Genomic DNA, 20,156 nt, shown 5'->3' with positions numbered 1-20,156 from the left:
ACTTTGTAAATTAATTGTTAAAGTTCATACCTAGATCATATAAAAGCTATTTGGAAAAGAATGTAATGCAATTTTTGTTTAAAAACAAAGAAAATATATCAGACTGTAATCCAGAACCTATGTTAAAGATGTTCCCAGACATTAGTTCACAACCGATGTCATATGGGGGTATCTTTCTCTACACCCGCATAGACATCGGTCGGGAAACGTTTAACATTGGTTTCTAGCCAATTTCTATTAAAGTTTTTTTAGTAGTGTATAGAATACAATTAAATTATCATACAACTTATCCTCAGGGTTATCAAAATGACAGTCTCGTTATGTACATGCATGTCTTGCACAATAAATATTCAGAAAGTAAACTTTAAATGCCTATATTTCATAACCAGAAAAAACCTACAGATCAACCGGAAAAAATTTCTAGATTCTACAAATAAAAAAAAACTATTAAATTTGGCAGAAATAACTGATGCAATAATTTACAGATTGAGCAATCAAAAATCAGATAAAATTATATTCAGGACTGAAGCGAAAGTCTGTAAGTTCTATAGACAAAAAACTGTTAAAAAAATCTGCAAATATTTCAGCAAATATAATAATGCATGTGCAAAAACATTTTCGTCCAAATTCTGCATTCTGCTAAAAACTGCTCCAAATAATCTGATAAAGCAATACACATATTATATTCTTAAAATCTGCAGATTAATAGATTTCAAACACATTACGACAAACACAAAGCAAAATGTCTTCAAATTTATGAATGACCTAAATTATCTTACCATAGATTTGTCTCAAGTTCAGTAAATCATCCCCGGGGTATAATGAATTTTAAACTTAATAAAGCTAAACCTCAAATATTTGAGAAAAAGTCATCAACTAAAACACTATATTAAATGAAGTTACAATCGCATGCCCTGCCAATAACAGGTACAGTGGCAACATAAAAACAGTTTCAAACAGTAAATACTTCAGTCTCCAACATAGTAGTAATTTGAAAACGAAGCTGGACTAGTAGATTTGTGGTATTACTAATTTTTCTGACTTTCTTCACTCACTCTCCACGATCTAGATTTTTCCCGTGATGCAAGTTTAATTTTACAGGTCAAAACTCTTGGCCCTGATTTTGTCCTCTTTTCTGATTCTCGAGTTCTGTCAAATAAAATTTTGCCTATACAATAGTTAAGCAATAAAGACTAGTCTAACAAGTTGGCGTATGAAACATATTATTAAATGATTCCATAATTATTTCATCAACAATAGTTTTCTTAATTGTAGTGATACTACCTATAAAATGCATACTTATAATTTATTTCCAATAATATTCTCAAATTTTTGATTCCTAATGCTTCCAAAAGGATCAACCTTTTCTAAGTCCAAAATCAAGAATTTACTGATTCCCTGGAAAATATGGCATCTCCCCTAACAACTGCTAAGAACATCAGAAATACTTCTTAATTAATGTTATTGTTAAGTAACCAGTCGCTCTAAACCTTAAGGTAGTAGAGGAAGGCCCGAACATGATCTTATACTCTTTAACACTCCCCTTCAATCATACGATACTTTTCGCTACGATTGACAACAACAGGTACAACTAATACCAATATAAATATTAAAAAAATATTTAAATTAAATAAATGGGGGCGGGAGGACTCGAACACGAGTTCCTCCCTAAACTGTGATTTGATACCATGTTAAACTGTACATAATAATGATTTTATTATAATAAGACTTGTTCTCAATTATAATAAAAGAGAGACTTATATACCCAACAACCAAACTTAATGAAGTAAAATATTCTAATAAGGAAACTATTATAATAATGAAACTATCCAATAATACAATATCATTATATATATTAACACCCCCCCCAAACTCATGATATTGAATCGGGAGTTTCCAAATCAAGTGACGGAGCCACGTAACCAAACAAATCCAAAGCTGCAACACCAGATTCAAGAGCATTCAAATAAATCCAAAAAAAGAGTTACGAATCCAAATAAACAAAAAACTTCCAAATGAATCCAAACACACAAAAAAAAGAACGCAGCAACAAAAGAGAAATCGTCCAAAGGCGCAACAACCCAAGAGAAAACAAAACAATCAAATTACCAAAGCAACAAATCTGCAACCACTGAAAACAATACTATAACTTCATTGAAAATAAGAAAATGCAATCAAATCACCAAAGTAATAAATCTGCAACCATCAAAAATAATATTAAAACTGCATGCAAAATTGAATCCAAATCCAAAACCAAACTCCATAATCAACCAAATACAAACTCCAGATAATTGAATCCAAGTCACCAAATTGTATCTAATCGTCAACCAAATAAAATTGTATCTCAATTTAAATTGTATCCAAATCGAATCAAATCTCGCGAAGGGCCAGTGTGCCTAGAGCACTAGATAAACTAAACCAATGTGCCTTGAGCACCAAATAAATTAAATAATCTCTCGTAGGGCTAATGTGCTTAGAGCACCATATATACTAAACCAATGTGCCTAGACCACCAAATAACCTATACCAATCCCGTGAAGAACCAATATGCCTACAATACCAGATAAAATAAAATAGAAGGCGGAGAAGTATACAAATGTTCCTAGGGATACCCTTATCATCAACACGAGAAAAGGAAATGAAGATGAGGGGGAAAGAAAGAGAAAAAATAATATTATCAAGGAGCCAATATCATTGAAGCAAGATCGAGAGTGTATAGAGTCCCAACAAAAACCAGCAAAAATATTATATGAGAGTTCCAACCAAAACCAGCAGAAAAGTTGCTTGAGAGTCCCCACCAAAATCAATAGAAAAAAACAATTTCAACCAAAATCAAGTACCCTCGGAAATCAACCAAATTGAAGAAAAAACAATAATTATGATTAAAATTTAAAATATCCAAGAAAATAAATAACTGATTTGAATAAGAAGAAGACAAGAAAAAATAATAATAATAACACATATTTTAAACCCAATATGTGGAACCTAACCCGATATAACTCATTATCAACCTATCCCGGATCGAATCATAGCTCTTGATATCATAATAAATAACCAGTCGCTCTAAAACCTTAAGGTAGTAGAGGAAGACCCGAATAGGATCTTATACTCTTTAACTTTTATAATCAATTTATTCAACCCTAAGAAATTAAGATATCTTTTGCTTTGCGAATTCATAATACGATTGATTTTCTATCATCTTTTCAGGAGATCAGCAACCAAAAATCTCAACAAAAGGATATTTGACCATAGGAAAGATGACTGAATGAAAATGTGAGACAAATTACACCTACAATTTACATTAATTTGCATCCTAAATTAAATAAAAAATAGTCAGATATTTAGATTCACATTAGTATGTTCTAAATAAATAAAGAAAAATCATAAACTTACATAAGTTATAAATGGCTCAATAAATTTATAAATTATATAGAACGTTAAATTTACATTTTTCTTACAAATCTAATCTTCTAGTGCTCTTAAGTTTGTATAAACACTAGAACTTGCTCTTACACGAATCTTCTTTATTGACAACCATTATTTAATTATTATATTTTAATACTTATGTGTATGGATAAGATTCAGTGTTGTTAGTGTTTAATTGCCTAAGCTAATATTTAAGATGTTAGTCCCTCGGTCCCTTTTTAGTTGTCACATTTTCTTTTATAAAAGTCAAATTGGCCAATTTTTGACCGTAGATTAAACATTACTGTTATATTACTTAAAAAAATAAAAATTATATATTAACATAGATTAAATCTACTTTCCGGTGATGTAATTTATTTATTTTGTTCAATTATAAAATATTAATAAACTTCGGTCAAATTTAAGTCAATTTGACGAGGTCAAAGTTAAATGTGACAACTAAAATGTGATAACTAAAAAGGGATCAAGGGAGTATTATATTTTGATTTTCTTTGTAAAACACCGAAATCAAAGTAAGTGATTTTCGTTACTCACTTTTTAAAAAAAAAATTGTTCATTTTATTGGATCATGTTGTTGTATCAAAAATATTTTATTGATTTAGATAATTGCGATTGTGATATTAAAAATAGAAAAGACTTTTACTAACTCCCAGTTTTATTAGTATGTCGGTTTATAGAATCCCGTATAGTAGGGTGATGGATCTTTATTTATTTCTTTTTGGACTTTTGTCATTGAACTAGTGTACTAGTGTTCAAGCTCGGCCTCAATATCTGTACTTTTATTTCTATAGTGACTTTTTGATATCTTGGGTTTGGAAACTTCATTATTATGCCTTAGAATTTGAATTATCTTAATTTATATTTATTAGTTTGATTTTGAATTAATATTTTGAAAGGTCCAGATGTTATAAATTAACCAAACATGTTTTGTTAAATATAAAAGTGTTAAATTTTTAGTTAGCTTTCAATGGTCACAATAATAAAAACTATAGATTTATTTTAGTACCTTAATTTTCCTTTTCAATATTACCTCGAAAATTGTAAAGTGGGTACCATATGATGTAAAATATTAGGTTTAGAGTTGAAAATTGCTATTTATTCAAAAATTAATGAATACTTATTTAGAAATAAATAAATCATGTTCAATAATTGATAAACAAATAATTTCTTTAAGTTAATAAATATTTTTGGAATTATCAATTATAAACACAAAGTAATGGTAAATACAAAATGTAATACAAACAGCAGAATGCTATAAAAGCTCCTGTCACTAATCTTTCTTGTATTCTTTCTTCTCATTCTAGGAAGCATTTTCTTCATTGTTTACTGCTAAATCATAAGAAAATATAAGAAATATGATGAGTATTTATAAATATTATTTACAACAAAATTGAAGATAAAAAATATTTATTAAAGTAATCAATTAATCGACCATAGTGGCACTAAAATATAAACAATAATTTTCTTGAGTAATATTTGTTGTGGTTGTACAATTCTTTGTTATTAAACAAAAATTGTAAAAAATATTTTAAAAAATATATTTCAAACTGCTAAGTTTCTATAACAAAACTAGATGCCTACACATAAAGTTTTTTTTAACAAAATTCTTACACTGTTGGAGTGGATCCGAGTTAACAAGATTTTACACATAAAATTACCCACTCAACGTTTACAAATAGGGGGATTGGAAAAAGTTGAAATTAGAGTAATGAATATCGAAAATGGTTAAGAAGACTTTTCTAATAAACATATATGAGAAGATATATATGCATAATCGCATAAAAAAGAAGAAGAGGCATTGAATTTGATATGAATTTGTGGAAGAGAGGTACATGCATGATGCAGAGAGGAGGCAGAAGGTTTTTGTGATGCACACATGAGGCTCAATGTTAGTCTTATATAGAGTCCTAACAAATAATTGGACAGTCAAGATAAAACCGTAACACAAATCAACGATTCTCATGAAGTATGATATGTATTATATTTTACTGTGAGTTAAAATCAAATTGCTCATATAAATTAACAACTTTAATTCTTTCATGTACCATTTTTCCCTAGAGGGGCAAATAAGGGCCCATGAATTAAAAATAATCTTGCTATTAAATTAGTAACATTGGGATACTTTCAATTTAAAAATATAAAAATTTGATAAATAATATAGCATTTTTTATAAGGATAATTTCATATCCAAATGGCGGAATATGTGCTTGTGATTTTTTATTTTAATCAAATAATAAACATAATTGATTTTCTAGGCAATAAAGGTAATATTTTACACCTTACTTAAAATAATACTTGAGTGCACAACTTAAAAATAAGCAAAATATTATAATTTTTGAAGTAAAAATTATTTTTTTAACTTAATGCATATACGTTTTATAAGAAATAATAATTTTTGAAGTAAAAATTATATTTTTAACTTAATGAATTACAAACATAATAATTTTTTAGTTTACTTTTGTAAGGAATACATATTGACTATGATATCAATTTTTAATGTGATGCTAAAACATAAAATTTTATGTTTGTACTTGTTCTATATATATGTTTAGAAAAATAACAATTTTTAAAATGGGAGATACCCAATATTTTAATTATTTATTTTATGTAAAGATGTAAATATTTTAACACTATGAAAAACAAATCTAAAATAATACAAAAAAAAATTGGAACCATTTTACAATTTAGCATATCACTAGAACATATCCTTGACACTAAAATTTACATAAATATTTGCTTATGTAATTTTTGTTGTACTGTATGGTACAATTCTTTATTATTAAATAAAAATTTCAAATACACTACAATAGTTATAAAGTATTTTTAACATATTAAAAAATATAGTGTTGACATATTCAAGTGGATATGAGATAACAAGATTTTAAATCACCTACCCATTAAAAAACGCGAGTAATCAATTAAAAGGGGTTATCAAAAATGTTGTAATTAACCTATATAAGAGAATCTCGAACGCTATTAAGTAAACTTGTTAGATCAAACAACATTATCTAAAATTTTATTGAATGGGCAAAGAAATTCTTTTAGTGGGGTTAGCTATATTCATTAGTAATATTCAAAATATTATTTTATTATTAATTTCAAATATAAAATTAAAATAAATTTATGTTAGTTTTATTTAACACAATTGGAAATTAAACATGTATTTTATTAAAAATATATTTTCATGATAAAGATTTTATATTTTTATATTTACGTATATATCTAAAGTAAATAATATAAAATTAAGGAAAAATTATTAGGATTATAGATATAATAACAATTTTAAAGAATGAAAAAAATAAAATTAACAAACATTACCCTCATATATTATAAACCTAAAAATAAATACCTCACATATAGATTATTTTATTAGAATATTAAAATTTTAATTTGTGACCACCCAAAATCCTCCACCTTGCCAATGTGAGTCAGAGTACCATATGGTGAAACGTGCATTATTACAATATATAATGAGATAAAATATTTCAGTAGGGGAACACCACTCCATTGTCTCGAGATCGAGTCTAACTATCACTAGTTACATATCGATAAATGTCTTAATACAAACTCATAAGTTTTCATATTTGAAATTATTAAAGTATTAGATAAGCTCCAAACTGCATCTTCTGTGGAACGGTTCAACTAAGGATAATCTTGTTGACTTTTCCCTTTCCTCTTCCTTTGTTACTCGTCATAATCTTTCATTCCATCTTCTACTCTATATGATTTTAAGAAATAACAAGAATGAGCATCTACATGCTCAGCAAGATATCCAATAATAATAGAATAATAAATAGTGAAAGTTGTATATCACAAAATAAGGATAAAAGTGCAAAAATATGACAATGAATATTATGAAATATAACAATTCCATGATAAAATTTTAAATTCGAGTTGTTTTTCGAATAAAGGAAGCAAACTCATCAAGAGCACATGATCAAAATAATCACAAGATGTGAATCTGTTCGTTTCCATCCTAGGTACCTTTGTGATGCGATCAACTAGCACGAAAGAGTACCATTCTCCGCATGAATACTGCGCTCGCCTGATCATGGCTCATCGTAGAATCATCAAACATTTTGATGCTAGCATATATAATGGGTCCTACCTGAACCCATGGCTTCACTTGAGCCAAACAATAAAATTTATAATATCCGTACCTGGGATACAAAATTTCAAACCATGGGCACGTCCCATGTTGACTGTTATCTGAGTACGATTTTCACCGTTGAATGAACATTTTCAAATTTTGAATAATAAAATTCGGGCATCAAAGTCAATGAAGTAATGAAAGATAGAACTGGTTAGAACGACAAACCAATTATACTTTTAAGAATACATTTCATTACGAATAAGATAATCAACTACAATTTAAAATTGTGATCTTCTCAAAATATTGAGAATAATCGATATTAAATAAGGGTTGGGTTGCTTGAACGTTAAACAACCCTTGCTTGCTAAATTATAATAAAATAAAATATTTAAAGATGGCTCCAACGTTAAATAATAATATGATTTTGGAAATTTCCTATGCGCAATTAGGTCAATGGTATCAAATGATACAGAAGGTTAATCCGAAAGATGGATCCAACTAATGACAATAAAATTTGGTGGTTCGAAAAAAAATAAACACACCTAGATTTAAAGTCATCATTATTCAAAACAATAAATTACCCAAATGAATATTCTACGTACAAAGGGTATAACACATCCGTATTTATGAGAATTTAGAAGGAAAATATATTCTCAAGATAAATAAACATAAAATGAAATGATAATTGAATTTTACAAAAAATTATTCAAAATTTTAAAATTTAACAAGTATGGATAAGGGGATAGAGTAAACTTGCCTTTGTCCCGAAGCACATGTCATTCACAGTCTACTTTCATTAGCCCGTTAATCTCTATTTCTGACTTAAATTTGTAATTAATAAATCAACAATAAATATTCAGTATAATTGAACATAAAATAATTTTAATATTCAGTAAAATGACTTATTGATATCTCAAGTTCTCTACATAGCTGTTAGGATGAAAACACGCGCAAATATTCACGTAAGTATACGCGATCGCAAGTAATATAGAATTAATTCTAGTTCCTTCCCACAAAGACTGGTTTAGGTTAATTTCAATTAATGTACTTATGCAACAATGGTATGGATATTATTCAATGCTAAGATGATAACAAGTTAAGATTGTTTATAACTAAGATTATTAACTAACATGCAATTAACTAAGAGATTAAAAGGGTGATTTACTTATATAACACAAACATGGGATTCTAACTTCATTACTACTTCATTTAATAGCCTTTTTGTTCTTTTCCTTAGCATGCAATGGTGATGACACTAATCAAACAATATGAAACTAGTAAGCGCCAACTTTCATTGTACAAATACCATACTACCAGACATCCACAAAAGAGATAGAAGCTGAATAGACACCAATTATATTGAGACCCTATATGTCTATAGAATTTGACAACATAACGGTTTAATGAACAATTTATCTATCGTGATTACATAGGGCAAGTAAGATGGTTAAAATTACCTATGAATCATGCTTATCAAATACATGAACCTATGCTAGCATGGCATATTCTAAACCCCTATATTCACTTTCACTTCAATAGAGATTAACACGCTATTTTATAAGTTCGAGACGCTCATAAGACGAATAAGCACAACCAATAATATGATATCCTACAATCACCACACACTAAGGTATCAAAACATATTAACTATTGAAATCCATAGTAAATCCGCTAGAACCCCACGATAACAATTAGCCCATAATCGAGCTCATCATCACCGTGGGTTTCGATGAAAGCATGGTATAATAAACTAAGTCTTTAATAAACTGAATAATAATCAAGTACGTTGAACAAGAATATAGGTTCAACAAAATAAGAAAACTAGCATCCAAGATTACAACTTAAAATAAAGAATCACAAGAATTAACTACATCCTATTCGCCTTGGTTATATTTGTGCTCCTAGGTCTTCTTTATGTCTTCTCCTTAAGCCTTGTTATGAAAACTGTCTTTAAGTTATCTTTATATTGCATCCCAATTAGAAGAGAAGTCTAGAAAATCACTCTTGTACTTAAACAGGATTCTCAGCTTTCGACTCGGTGCGACCGCGCGCTTTATTAGCGCGGGCGCGCTATCCTTCTGTTTCTTTAGCGCGGTCGCACGCTAGCACAGTGAGGGCGCGTTGACATTCTGGAAAAACTGATTTTCTTTCTTTTATTTGCTGATCCTTGATGGCATTCCATGAGTAAACTCCCAGGACACCTTCCTAACACCAATTTAGCACTGAAGCAAGGCTAAATCTCCTTGATCCCTTATTTATGCCTGAAATGCAAAACACTACAAAAATGCATCAAAAACACAAACAACTTGAGTACAAAATACCAATTTAAGCCTTTATAGAGCATTCTAAGTGGACATAAATGCCACTTAACACACCCCCAAACTTGAACCGATGCTTGTCCTCAAGCATAAACAGACTCAAATAATAAGAAATAAAAATGCATGAATGCAACTAAATGAGTGCAACGATCCCCTCAGATTAACTAAACCAACCAACGAGCAACATCTCAACAAATGCAGTTATTCACACAAAGATCAATAAAATCCCATAAATCAACTTACAAGCCAGAAACGTGTGTGTTTGCAGATGCTTAAAAGATATACTATCGCAACTAGATCAATAATCATGACTCACTACTCATCAAGGCAATCACAAGGTTATAAATAGAATAAACACTAAACTCAAAATGACTGACAATACTTCAATTCTTATATTGGAGTTATTACATGGATTCATGCTTTTATTCACAACACCTAAACAATCACAAATATACTTATTTGATCATGCAATGAGTGAGGTCCATGGAAGACTTATGCAATAATACCCATGTAGTGAGCGCTAGGTTAGTGGATCCCAGAATATAAAAGCCTTAGGTCACTAGGCACAAAGTCCCCTAAGAACTTAATAACTCGAGTATTAAAGAGCACGCTCGTGATCAATTATGCATCAACACATATCCTTTTTAGAGGTGCAGTTATGACAAGTGCCGTGATCAAACTATTTTTTAAGCTCTCAAAAGCAGCTAGGCACTCGTCATCAAACCTCAAAGGGACATCTTTCTCTAAAAGATTGTATAAGGGTTTAGAGATTTTAGAGAAAACCTTGATGAAACGCCGATAGAAACCCGTACGACAAAGAAAGCTGCGGACTCCCTTAACTAAAATTGGTAGAGGAACATTTTCAATGACCCCCACCTTGGCTTTATCCACCTCAAGACCTATAATAGAGACCTTGTGCCCAAGAATGATGACCTGTTGCACCATAAAGTGACATTTCTCCCAGTTGAGAACCAGATTGGTCTCAACACACCTTTTAGGAATGGAGCCAAGATTTTGCAAGTACTCGTCAAAAGAATCACCGAACACAGAGGAATTATCCTTAAATACCTCCACATTCTCACCAATCATGTCATAGAAAATAGCCATTATGCATCTCTGAAATGTGGCAGGTGCACCACACAACCCAAAGAAACTTTTCTTAAGGTAAAAGTACCAAAAGGACAAGTGAAGGTAGTCTTTTCTTGATCCTCTTGAGCGATACAAATTTGATTATAACCCGAATAGCCATCCAGAAGACAATAGTACTCATGCCTAGCCAACCTGTCAAGCATCTGATGAATAAATGAAACAAGTAAGTGATCCTTCCTCGTAGCTTTATTCAGCTTCCTGTATTCCATGCAAACTCTCCACCATGTGACTGTTTGAGTAAGAATGAGCTCATTCTTCTCATTAGCAACAACTGTGATGCCTCCTTTCTTCGACACACATTAAGCTGAACTCACCCAAGAACTGTCAGAAGTATGATAGATGATCCCTGCATCTAGCCACTTGAGAATTTCCTTCTTCATAACTTCTTTCATGATCGGATTAAGCTTTCTTTGTTGCTCAACAATTGGTTTGCTACCTTCCTCTAGCAGAACTTTATGCAAGCAATAAGAAGGGTTGATTCCCTTAATATCTGCTATAGTCCATCGAATTACCGATTTGAACTCTCTCAGAATCCTCAAGAACTTATCCTCATCACTAACTGAAAGGTCAGATGCAATAATAACATGCAAAGTAGATGCATCACCTAAAAATGCATAACTCAAGTGTTCAGGCAATGGTTTAAACTCAAGTGTAGGAGATTCCTCAATAGATGACATGAGGTACTTTGGAGAATTTTTTAGCTCTTCCCATCTAGAAGATTCAAATGGCATATCCAGCCTTCGCTTCCAAGGAGAAGCATTCAAATATTGCAACTGCTCATCACCTTTGTCATCTTCACTTGAATTTACCAACAAGGCTTTCTCTAAGGCATTAGACCTTAGCATTTGATCAAGTTCTGAAGTAATCACATAATCGACCAACTCCACTTTTATGCACTCCTTATTATCAGTAGGGGATTTCATGGCATTAAACACATTAAAAGTCACATCCTGATCCAGTACTCACATAGGGAGCTCACCGTTCTACACATCAATCAAGGTTCGGCCCGTAGCCAAGAATGGTATTCCCAAGATTATGGGAATCTTCTTATCCTACTCAAAATCAAGAATTACAAAATCAGTATGAAAGATGAGTTCGTCCACCTTGACCATGACATCCTCCACAATGCCTCGTGGATATGTAGTAGAACGTTCGGCCAATTGCAAGGTCATATACGTAGGCTTTGGATCAGGTAAGTTCAACTTCTCGAAGATAGAAAAAGGCATCAAATTGATGCTAGCTCCCAAGTCACATAAGCAGTTGTCGAATGACACTTTTCCGATGGTGTAAGAAATAGTGAGGCTTCCAGGATCTTTAAGCTTTGGAGGTAACTTCTGTTGCAGCACAACAATGCATTCCTCCGTGAGAGCAACGATCTCTATTTCATCGAGCTTCACTTTCCGAGAGGGAATATCTTTCATAAACTTCACATAGCTAGGCATCTATTCAAGAGCTTCAGGGAAAGGTATATTGATATGAAGTTTCTTGAACACCTCAAGAAACTTCATAAACTGCTTATCCAACTTTTGCTTCTGTAGCCTCTTAGGAAAAGGTGGTGGAGGATAGATCTGTTTCTCCCATGTATTACCCTCAGAAGGAGTGTATTCCACATTTTGCTTCCTTGGTTCCAATTCTGCTTCCTTCTACACTTCTTCTTCAGCCACATCTTCAGATTCTTGAACTTGAGCTTTTTCTTGGCTTGGAACCTTCCCATACTTCAATATAATTGCCTTAACCTGCTCTTTTGCTTCCTTCTGTCCTAGCACTTTAGTGTCACTAGGGTGTATACCAAGTTATCGATTCAGCAAGGCATTGCCAATCTACCCAATTTGATTTTCCAAGGTTTTGATAGAAACCGCTTAGCTCTTGCACATGAGCCTTAACTCCTCCAATTCAGATTTTTCATTAGATTGTTACAGTTGGAGTTGTTGTCTTAGTGCGTATTGCGGTTGTTGAAAATCAAGAGGATTGTATTGCTTTGCAGCATACTGCTGATAAGGATGTTGCACCACATTCTGAGTGTTGCTCCAGTTGAAGTTATGATGATTGCGATTGTTGGGATAATAGGTGGCTGGGACTGGTTGATGTGACCTCTAAAAATAGCACACTGCACTGTCTCATGCGCACCAGTATAAAGCTCAAAGACACTAGTGATCTGATTAACTCCATAATTAGCCAAAGAATCCACCTTCATTATCAAAGCCATAAGCTGAGCAGCTATAGCAGGAGCTCCATCTACCTCGAAAATTCCCTCTACTTTGCCTTGAGTTAGTCTCTGAGAAGGATTCTGATATTCATTAAAAGCCATCAGTTCAATCAAATCATAAGCTTCATCGTAGCTCTTAGCCCACATGGCTCTACCTGATGCTTCATCAATCATGGGTCTCGAAGTTGTACCCAAATCATTATAAAAGCAGTTAATAATTATTCAGTCAGGCATCCCATGATGATGACACTTCCTAAGCATCTCCTTACGATGATCCCAAGCTTTACACAAAGATACTCCCGATTGCTGCGCAAATTGAGTAAAAGCATTCCTGATTGCAGCTGTCTTCGCCATAGGGAAGAATTTAATGAGAAACTTCTGAGCAAGATTTCCCACTTGGTGATTGAGCCTGGTGGTAGAGAATGTAACCAACACTTAGCTTTATCCCTTAGAGAGAGTGGGAAAAGCCTCAACTTAATAGTATCTTCAGAGACATTGATTTTGAAAGTGTCGCAGATCTCGATGAAATCTTTGATATGCATGTTGGGATCTTCCGTTGGAGAACCCCCAAACTGAACCGAGTTCTGCACCGTCCGAATCATGCTAGACTTGATTTCAAAAATGTTAGCCGTGATGGATGGTCTGACAATGCAAACTGAATATCATTGATTTTCGGCTGAGAGTAGTCCATCAAAGCCTTTGTATTTGCTTCTGGTTCACCCATTGCAACAAGAGCTTCTTCTTCAACTTTCTCCTCCTTAGCAAGAACTTCTTCCTCTATTAAAACTTCTTCCTCCTCTTTATCCAGCGTTCTCTTTCGAGATCGAGAATGTGTTAACATAAACGTTCTCTAAAGTACCTGAAAAGCAACAAGTAAACAAGTAAGTAAAATATCCGAGTCAGTGAACTTTAACGACCGCTGATGTCAAGCACATAAACTAAAATTAACACCGAGTCCTCGGTAGTGGCACCAAAAACTTGTTAGGATGAAAACACGCGCTAATATTCATGCAAGTATACGCGATCTCGAGTAATATAGAATAATTCTAGTTCATTCCCACAGAGACTGGTTTAGGTTAATTATAATTAATGTACTTATGCAGTGATGGTATGGTTATTATTCAATGATAAGATGATAACAAGTTGAGATTGTTTATAACTAAGATTACTAATTAACATGCAATTAACTAAAAGATTAAAAGGGTGATTTACATATATAACACAAACATAGGATTCTAACTTCATTACTACTTCATTCAATAGCCTTTTTATTCTTATCATTTGCATGAAATGGTGATGACACTAATCAGACAACAAGAAACTAGTAAGCACCAACTTTCATTGTACAAACACCCTACTACCAGACATCCACAAAAGAGATAAAAGCTGAATAAACACCAATTATATTGAGACCCTATATGTCTTTAGAATTTGACAACATAACAGTTTAATGAACAAGTTATCTATCGTGATTATATAGGGCAAGTAAGATGGTTAAAATTACCTACGAATCATGCTTATCAAATATATGAACCTATGCTACCATGGCATATTCTAAACCCCTATATTCACTTTCACTTCAATAGAGATTAACACGCTATCTTATAAGTTTGCGACGCTCATAAGACGAATAAGCACAACCAATACTAGGATATCATACATTTGTCGTACACTAAGGTAAATCCGATAACGATTAGCCCATAACCGAACTATTGAAATCTATAGTAAATCCGCTAGAACCCCCCGATAACGATTAGCCCATAACCGAACTCATCATCACCATGGGTTCCGATGAAAGCATGGTATAATAAACTAAGTCTTTAATAAACTGAATAATAATCAAGTACGTTAAACAAGAGTATAGGTTCAACAAAAAAAGAAAACTAGCATCCAAGATTAGAACTTAAAATAAAGAATCACAAGAATAAACTAGATCCTCTTCGCCTTGGTTGTATTTGTGCTCCGAGGTCTTCTTGATGTCTTCTCCTTAAACTCTGTTATGAAAAACATCTTTAGGTTGTCTTTATATACCATCTCAATAAGAAGAGAAGTCCAGAAAATCACTCGTGTACTTGAAATAGGATTCTCAGCTTTCAACCCGGCGCGACCACGCGCTTCATTAGCGCGGGCATGCGTCCTTCTGTTTCTCTGGCGCGTCCGCGTACTAGCACAGCGCGAGCGCGCTGACATTCTAGAAAAACTGACTTGCTTTCTTTTATTTGCTGGTTCCTGATGGCATTCCACGAGCAAACTCCCAGGACACCTTCCTAACACAAATTTAGCACCAAAGCAAGGATAAATCTCCTTGATCCCTTATTTATGCCTGAAATGCAAAACACTACAAAAAAGCATCAAAAACACAAACAACTTGAGTACAAAACACCAATTCAAGCCTTTATATAGCATTCTAAGTGGACATAAATGCCACTTAACAATATCCTTTTAACTTGTCGAGGTCCCCATCTCACTACAAGTAGAACAATTGGTCGATATCTACAATTTTCTACATAAGCTTTTTGACTTGTCGATATCTCTAGTTCTCTACATGAGCTTTTTGACTTGTCGATATCTTCAGTTCTCTACATGATGAATTGACTTGTCGATTTCTCTACTTCTCTACATGGACTTTTTGACTTGTCAATATCTTCATTTCTCTACATGTAGATTGACTTTTCGATATCTTCAGTTCTCTAGATGCAAATTGACTTGTCGATATTTCTTGGGACTTCTCTACAAGTCATTTCATACATCTGACATACTTCTCTACATTCCTTGATCTGTGACTCGTTGATATCTAACCTAGAATATTTTTTCTAGAACAATATTATTCATCTTCAAGCATCTATACCTCTCTCTGAGACATGATCAGGATTTATCTTCTTCCACAATTTATTCTTTAGCTTGAAGGCTCTTTAGTGAAAAACCTCCAGTCTAAACTATTTAGCAATTTTACAGACTTAAAAATTACAATTACATAATACAATTGAGTTATCATACAACTTATTCTTATGGTTGTCAAGATGACTTAGTCTTGTTATGTACAAGCATGTCTTCCACAACAGATATTCAAAATGTAAACTCTCATCGCCCATATTTTATAACCAGAAAAAATCTACTGATCAACCTGAAATAATTTCCATATTCTGTAAATTAAAAACTGTTAAATTCGGCAAAAAAACTGATGCAATAATCTGCAGATTGAGCAATCAAAAAATTGCTAAAATTTTATACAGAACTGAAGCAAAAGCCTGCAGATTTTGCAGACCAAAAACTATTAAAAAATTCTTCAAAAATTTCAGCAAATACAATCATGCATGCGCAAAAATTCTATAGTCCAAATTATGCTAAAAACTACTCCAAATAATCTCATAAAGCAATACACATATTATATCCTTACAATCTACACATTAGTAGATTATACATATATTATGATATACACAAAGAAAAATGTCTTCAAGCTTATGAATAACCTAAATTATCTTACCCATAGATTCGTCTCAAACTAAATCATCCCTAGGTATATTAAATTTTAACCTAAATACAACTAAACCTTAAATAGTGGAGAAAAAGTCATCAATTAAACACTATCAATATGAAATTACAATCGCATGCCCTACCAAAATCATGTAAGGTGGAAACATAAAACTAGTTTCAAATAGTAAATATTTGCAAAGAAGCCTCGCCAAACGTAATTCATTAACGAACTGCAAAAAGTAGTACTTGTCACAAAAAGCTCTTGAATGAATCCCACACGTCCACAGAGAATGGATCAAATGCATTTGATGATTTGCAACAAAAACTTTTTCTATTTCAAAACCCCTTGAAAATATTAATTGAAGTGTTGTATTTCACAAGATACCAAGGGGAAGCTGGACTAGTAAATTTGTGGTATTACTAATTTTTCTAACTTTCTTTACACATTCTCCACAATGATCTAACTTTCTTTATTTTACAGGTCAAAAGCCATGGACCTTATCCTGTCCCCTTCTCTGTTTCTCCAATACTGTCAAATAAAATTTTGCCTATACAATAGCTAAACAATACGGATGAGTCCAACAAGTTGGGGTATGAAACATATTTCTAAATGATTCCATGATTATTTCATCAACAATATTTTCCTTAATTATACTGGTACCACCTATATACTGCTGCTCAAAAAGTGAATGCCTATTTATAATTTATTTCCAATAATATTCTCAAATTTAGGATTCCTAATGCTTCCAAAACAAATCAATATTTTCTAAGTCCAAAATCAAGAATTTAATAATTCCCTAGAAAATATCTCCCCAACAAATCATATGAACATCTGAAATAATTCTTAGTTAATGTTATAGTCAATTATTCAACTCTAAGAAATTAAGATATCTTTTGCTTTGCAAATTCATAATATGATTGGAATATGTTTTACCTGTCGGTTGTCCTTTATTTTTCTGTTTTCTTTTCAAGAGCAATGCAACTAGAAAATCTTAACAAAAGGATATTTTACCATAGGAAAGACGAATGAACAAAAACCTGAGACAAATTGCACCTACACTTTACATTAATATGCATCCTAACCTAAATAAAGAATAGTCAATATTGATATTCACATTAGTATGTCCTAAATAAAAAAAATCACACACTTAGATCAATTATAAAGTGAATCTTTCTCAACAAATTTATAAATTATATAGAATGTTGAATATACCTTTCTCTTAGAAAGTGAATCTTCTACTGCTCTGAAGCTTGTAGAATCACTAGAACTAGAATTTAATATAATTATATCCGATCTTTTATTCTGACCTGAGAAACAATGAACTCGGCGTAGCTCAATCAGGTCCATAACATAACTACTAGCTGCTCTTGCATATATATGCACTTTAGTAAGAGTTTTGAGATATAATAGTAAAGATATGCTAATTTAGGATCTTCTCTTCTCACTTACTTGTACATTTATTATAAATTACAAGTCCAAATTAATTTACAGGTTGTTCGTCACAAACAACTTAACACTAAAAACTTACTTCTAAGCAAAAACTTATTATTCAGATTTGAGCAATTAGGTCATTTATGGTAAGTATGTACTTGACTCGGCTTGACCACTATTAACATCACCACCACCGTAATGTACGATTTTTAAATTAGTAAGATTATATTTCAAGTAGACGAGGTCATGGTAAAAATATTAAAACTCTAGAACCACTCTCGACAACAACTTTTTTACCATCACCATAAGTAAATTTTAGTTATGTTCATTCATAATAAAAAGTTACACATTGACTATTGATATATTCATGATTAAACGAATATCACATTAATATGCCTAAACTTAATTTTCATAAAAAACATTCCACTCCGATCACTGTCCTATGATATTTTGCGTCATAATGGGTCATAACTTGAATTTTATCAAATTTGGAGATTGTAATAGTCTAAGCAACCTTGTAGGGTAAATTTTGAGATTTTATAGTTTCTATCAAATTAAATATTTTCTTGTCTGTAGGATGGGAATCACCTCACTGAAACAACCTTCTATATAAAATCAAATATACAAAAAATATCAGTTTAATGAGATTGTGTTGCTTCCATTCTAGATTTTTTTGATTCTATTAACAAAATTGCAAAAATATTTTTATTTTACTGTCAATAATATCTCTACCTACCGGAAAAGAAAAAGAAAAACTATATGCATGACGAAAATATATCCATATGTTTAAAAAAATTCTAGAGGAGCTATGAGCAGCACTATAGTCTATAGAAAGATCAAATGCTACAATAGATTATGTATAGCACCTTAAGATAGAGTATAAAACAAAAAAACCTTACATATTCCATGAAACAACTCGCTGCTATAATTGCTCAAACTCAAAATTAATCTGAAAAGATTAATTGAAGATTAAAAACCATTCAATATCATCACAAAACCCTAAATATCAACAAACATTAATTTTGAGTCAAAGTGCTCATACTCATGTGTGAGTATTGTCTTCGTGTTCTTTTTGATGGCTTCAGTTCCCTGGCATCTTGTCTCCAAAGCATCCCATATCTCCTTTGCAGTCTTGCATCCAGTTACCCTTTTGACATGACATTGTCAATTGCACTATGCAGCAAATGCCTTACCCTGACATCCTTGGCAAGATGAGATGTCTTCAGCTGTGTAATCACATTTCTCCTTTGGTATAACCTTTGTTGGTTGATCGTCAAATACAACTGAGAGCTTGGTAGGCATATGTGGTCCATCATTAATTCTATCAGATATTCTGGATCTATGGCTTCCAGAAACATAACCATCTTTACCTTCCATATAGGATACTCAGATGCTCTCAGTCTGGGAACCCTAATAGTTTCATATCAACTGTGGGTTTGATTGTTTTGAGTGTCTTGAGTTTTGGTGGGCTTGGTTGGAGTTTGTGTTTCTTCAGACATGATTCTAAATCGGATCTTACTGTTTGTATATCAACAGAGTAGATCTGATACCACTTGTTAGGTCGCACAACACTATAGAGGGGGTTGAATATAGTGTTTATACAATCAAATCGATTTATCAACACATATGTAACAATAATCAAGTATATTCAATATAAGAAACTTTGTTACAATATAAGTGTTCTCTCTCAGTGATGAACATATCACTAAGAGCTGCTAGTGTTACAATGAATATTCTCTCGTGAATGATAACACATATAGTGTAAACCCTAAGCTGTGTTTATATAGTACACAGTTACAAGATATCTTCTAATTGATATGAAATATAATTTTGTCTCCTAAAATATATCAATCAGATATTATCTTCTACAAGTCTTTAGTCCTCTAACTCTTCATGCATATCTTTTATTGTTTTGTCACAATCATTTCCTGTAAACAAGCTGTTTTCCTTATCTGAAGTATCTGCACTTAAGTCCTGATATATATCCGTGACGACCTTAATTATATATAAATTATGACTCAGTAAGTTCTGATTTCCAGTAAGTCCTGATATTAAGTT

The 20,156-nt window shown here is 32.1% G+C and overlaps 1 non-coding gene across 1 annotated transcript; it reads left to right on the top strand.

The window, feature by feature from the left end:
* Nucleotides 1-13,424: 13,424 nt before the first annotated feature.
* Nucleotides 13,425-13,531, top strand: LOC141700229 (small nucleolar RNA R71). The gene has a single exon (XR_012566254.1). It is a non-coding gene; the product is annotated as a small nucleolar RNA R71 (small nucleolar RNA).
* The last annotated feature ends 6,625 nt before the right edge of the window (nucleotides 13,532-20,156 follow it).

The sequence above is a fragment of the Apium graveolens genome, unplaced genomic scaffold, assembly GCF_009905375.1.
Source record: "Apium graveolens cultivar Ventura unplaced genomic scaffold, ASM990537v1 ctg1931, whole genome shotgun sequence".
Lineage (NCBI taxonomy): Eukaryota > Viridiplantae > Streptophyta > Magnoliopsida > Apiales > Apiaceae > Apium > Apium graveolens.
This window is presented reverse-complemented; position numbering and strand designations above follow the sequence as displayed.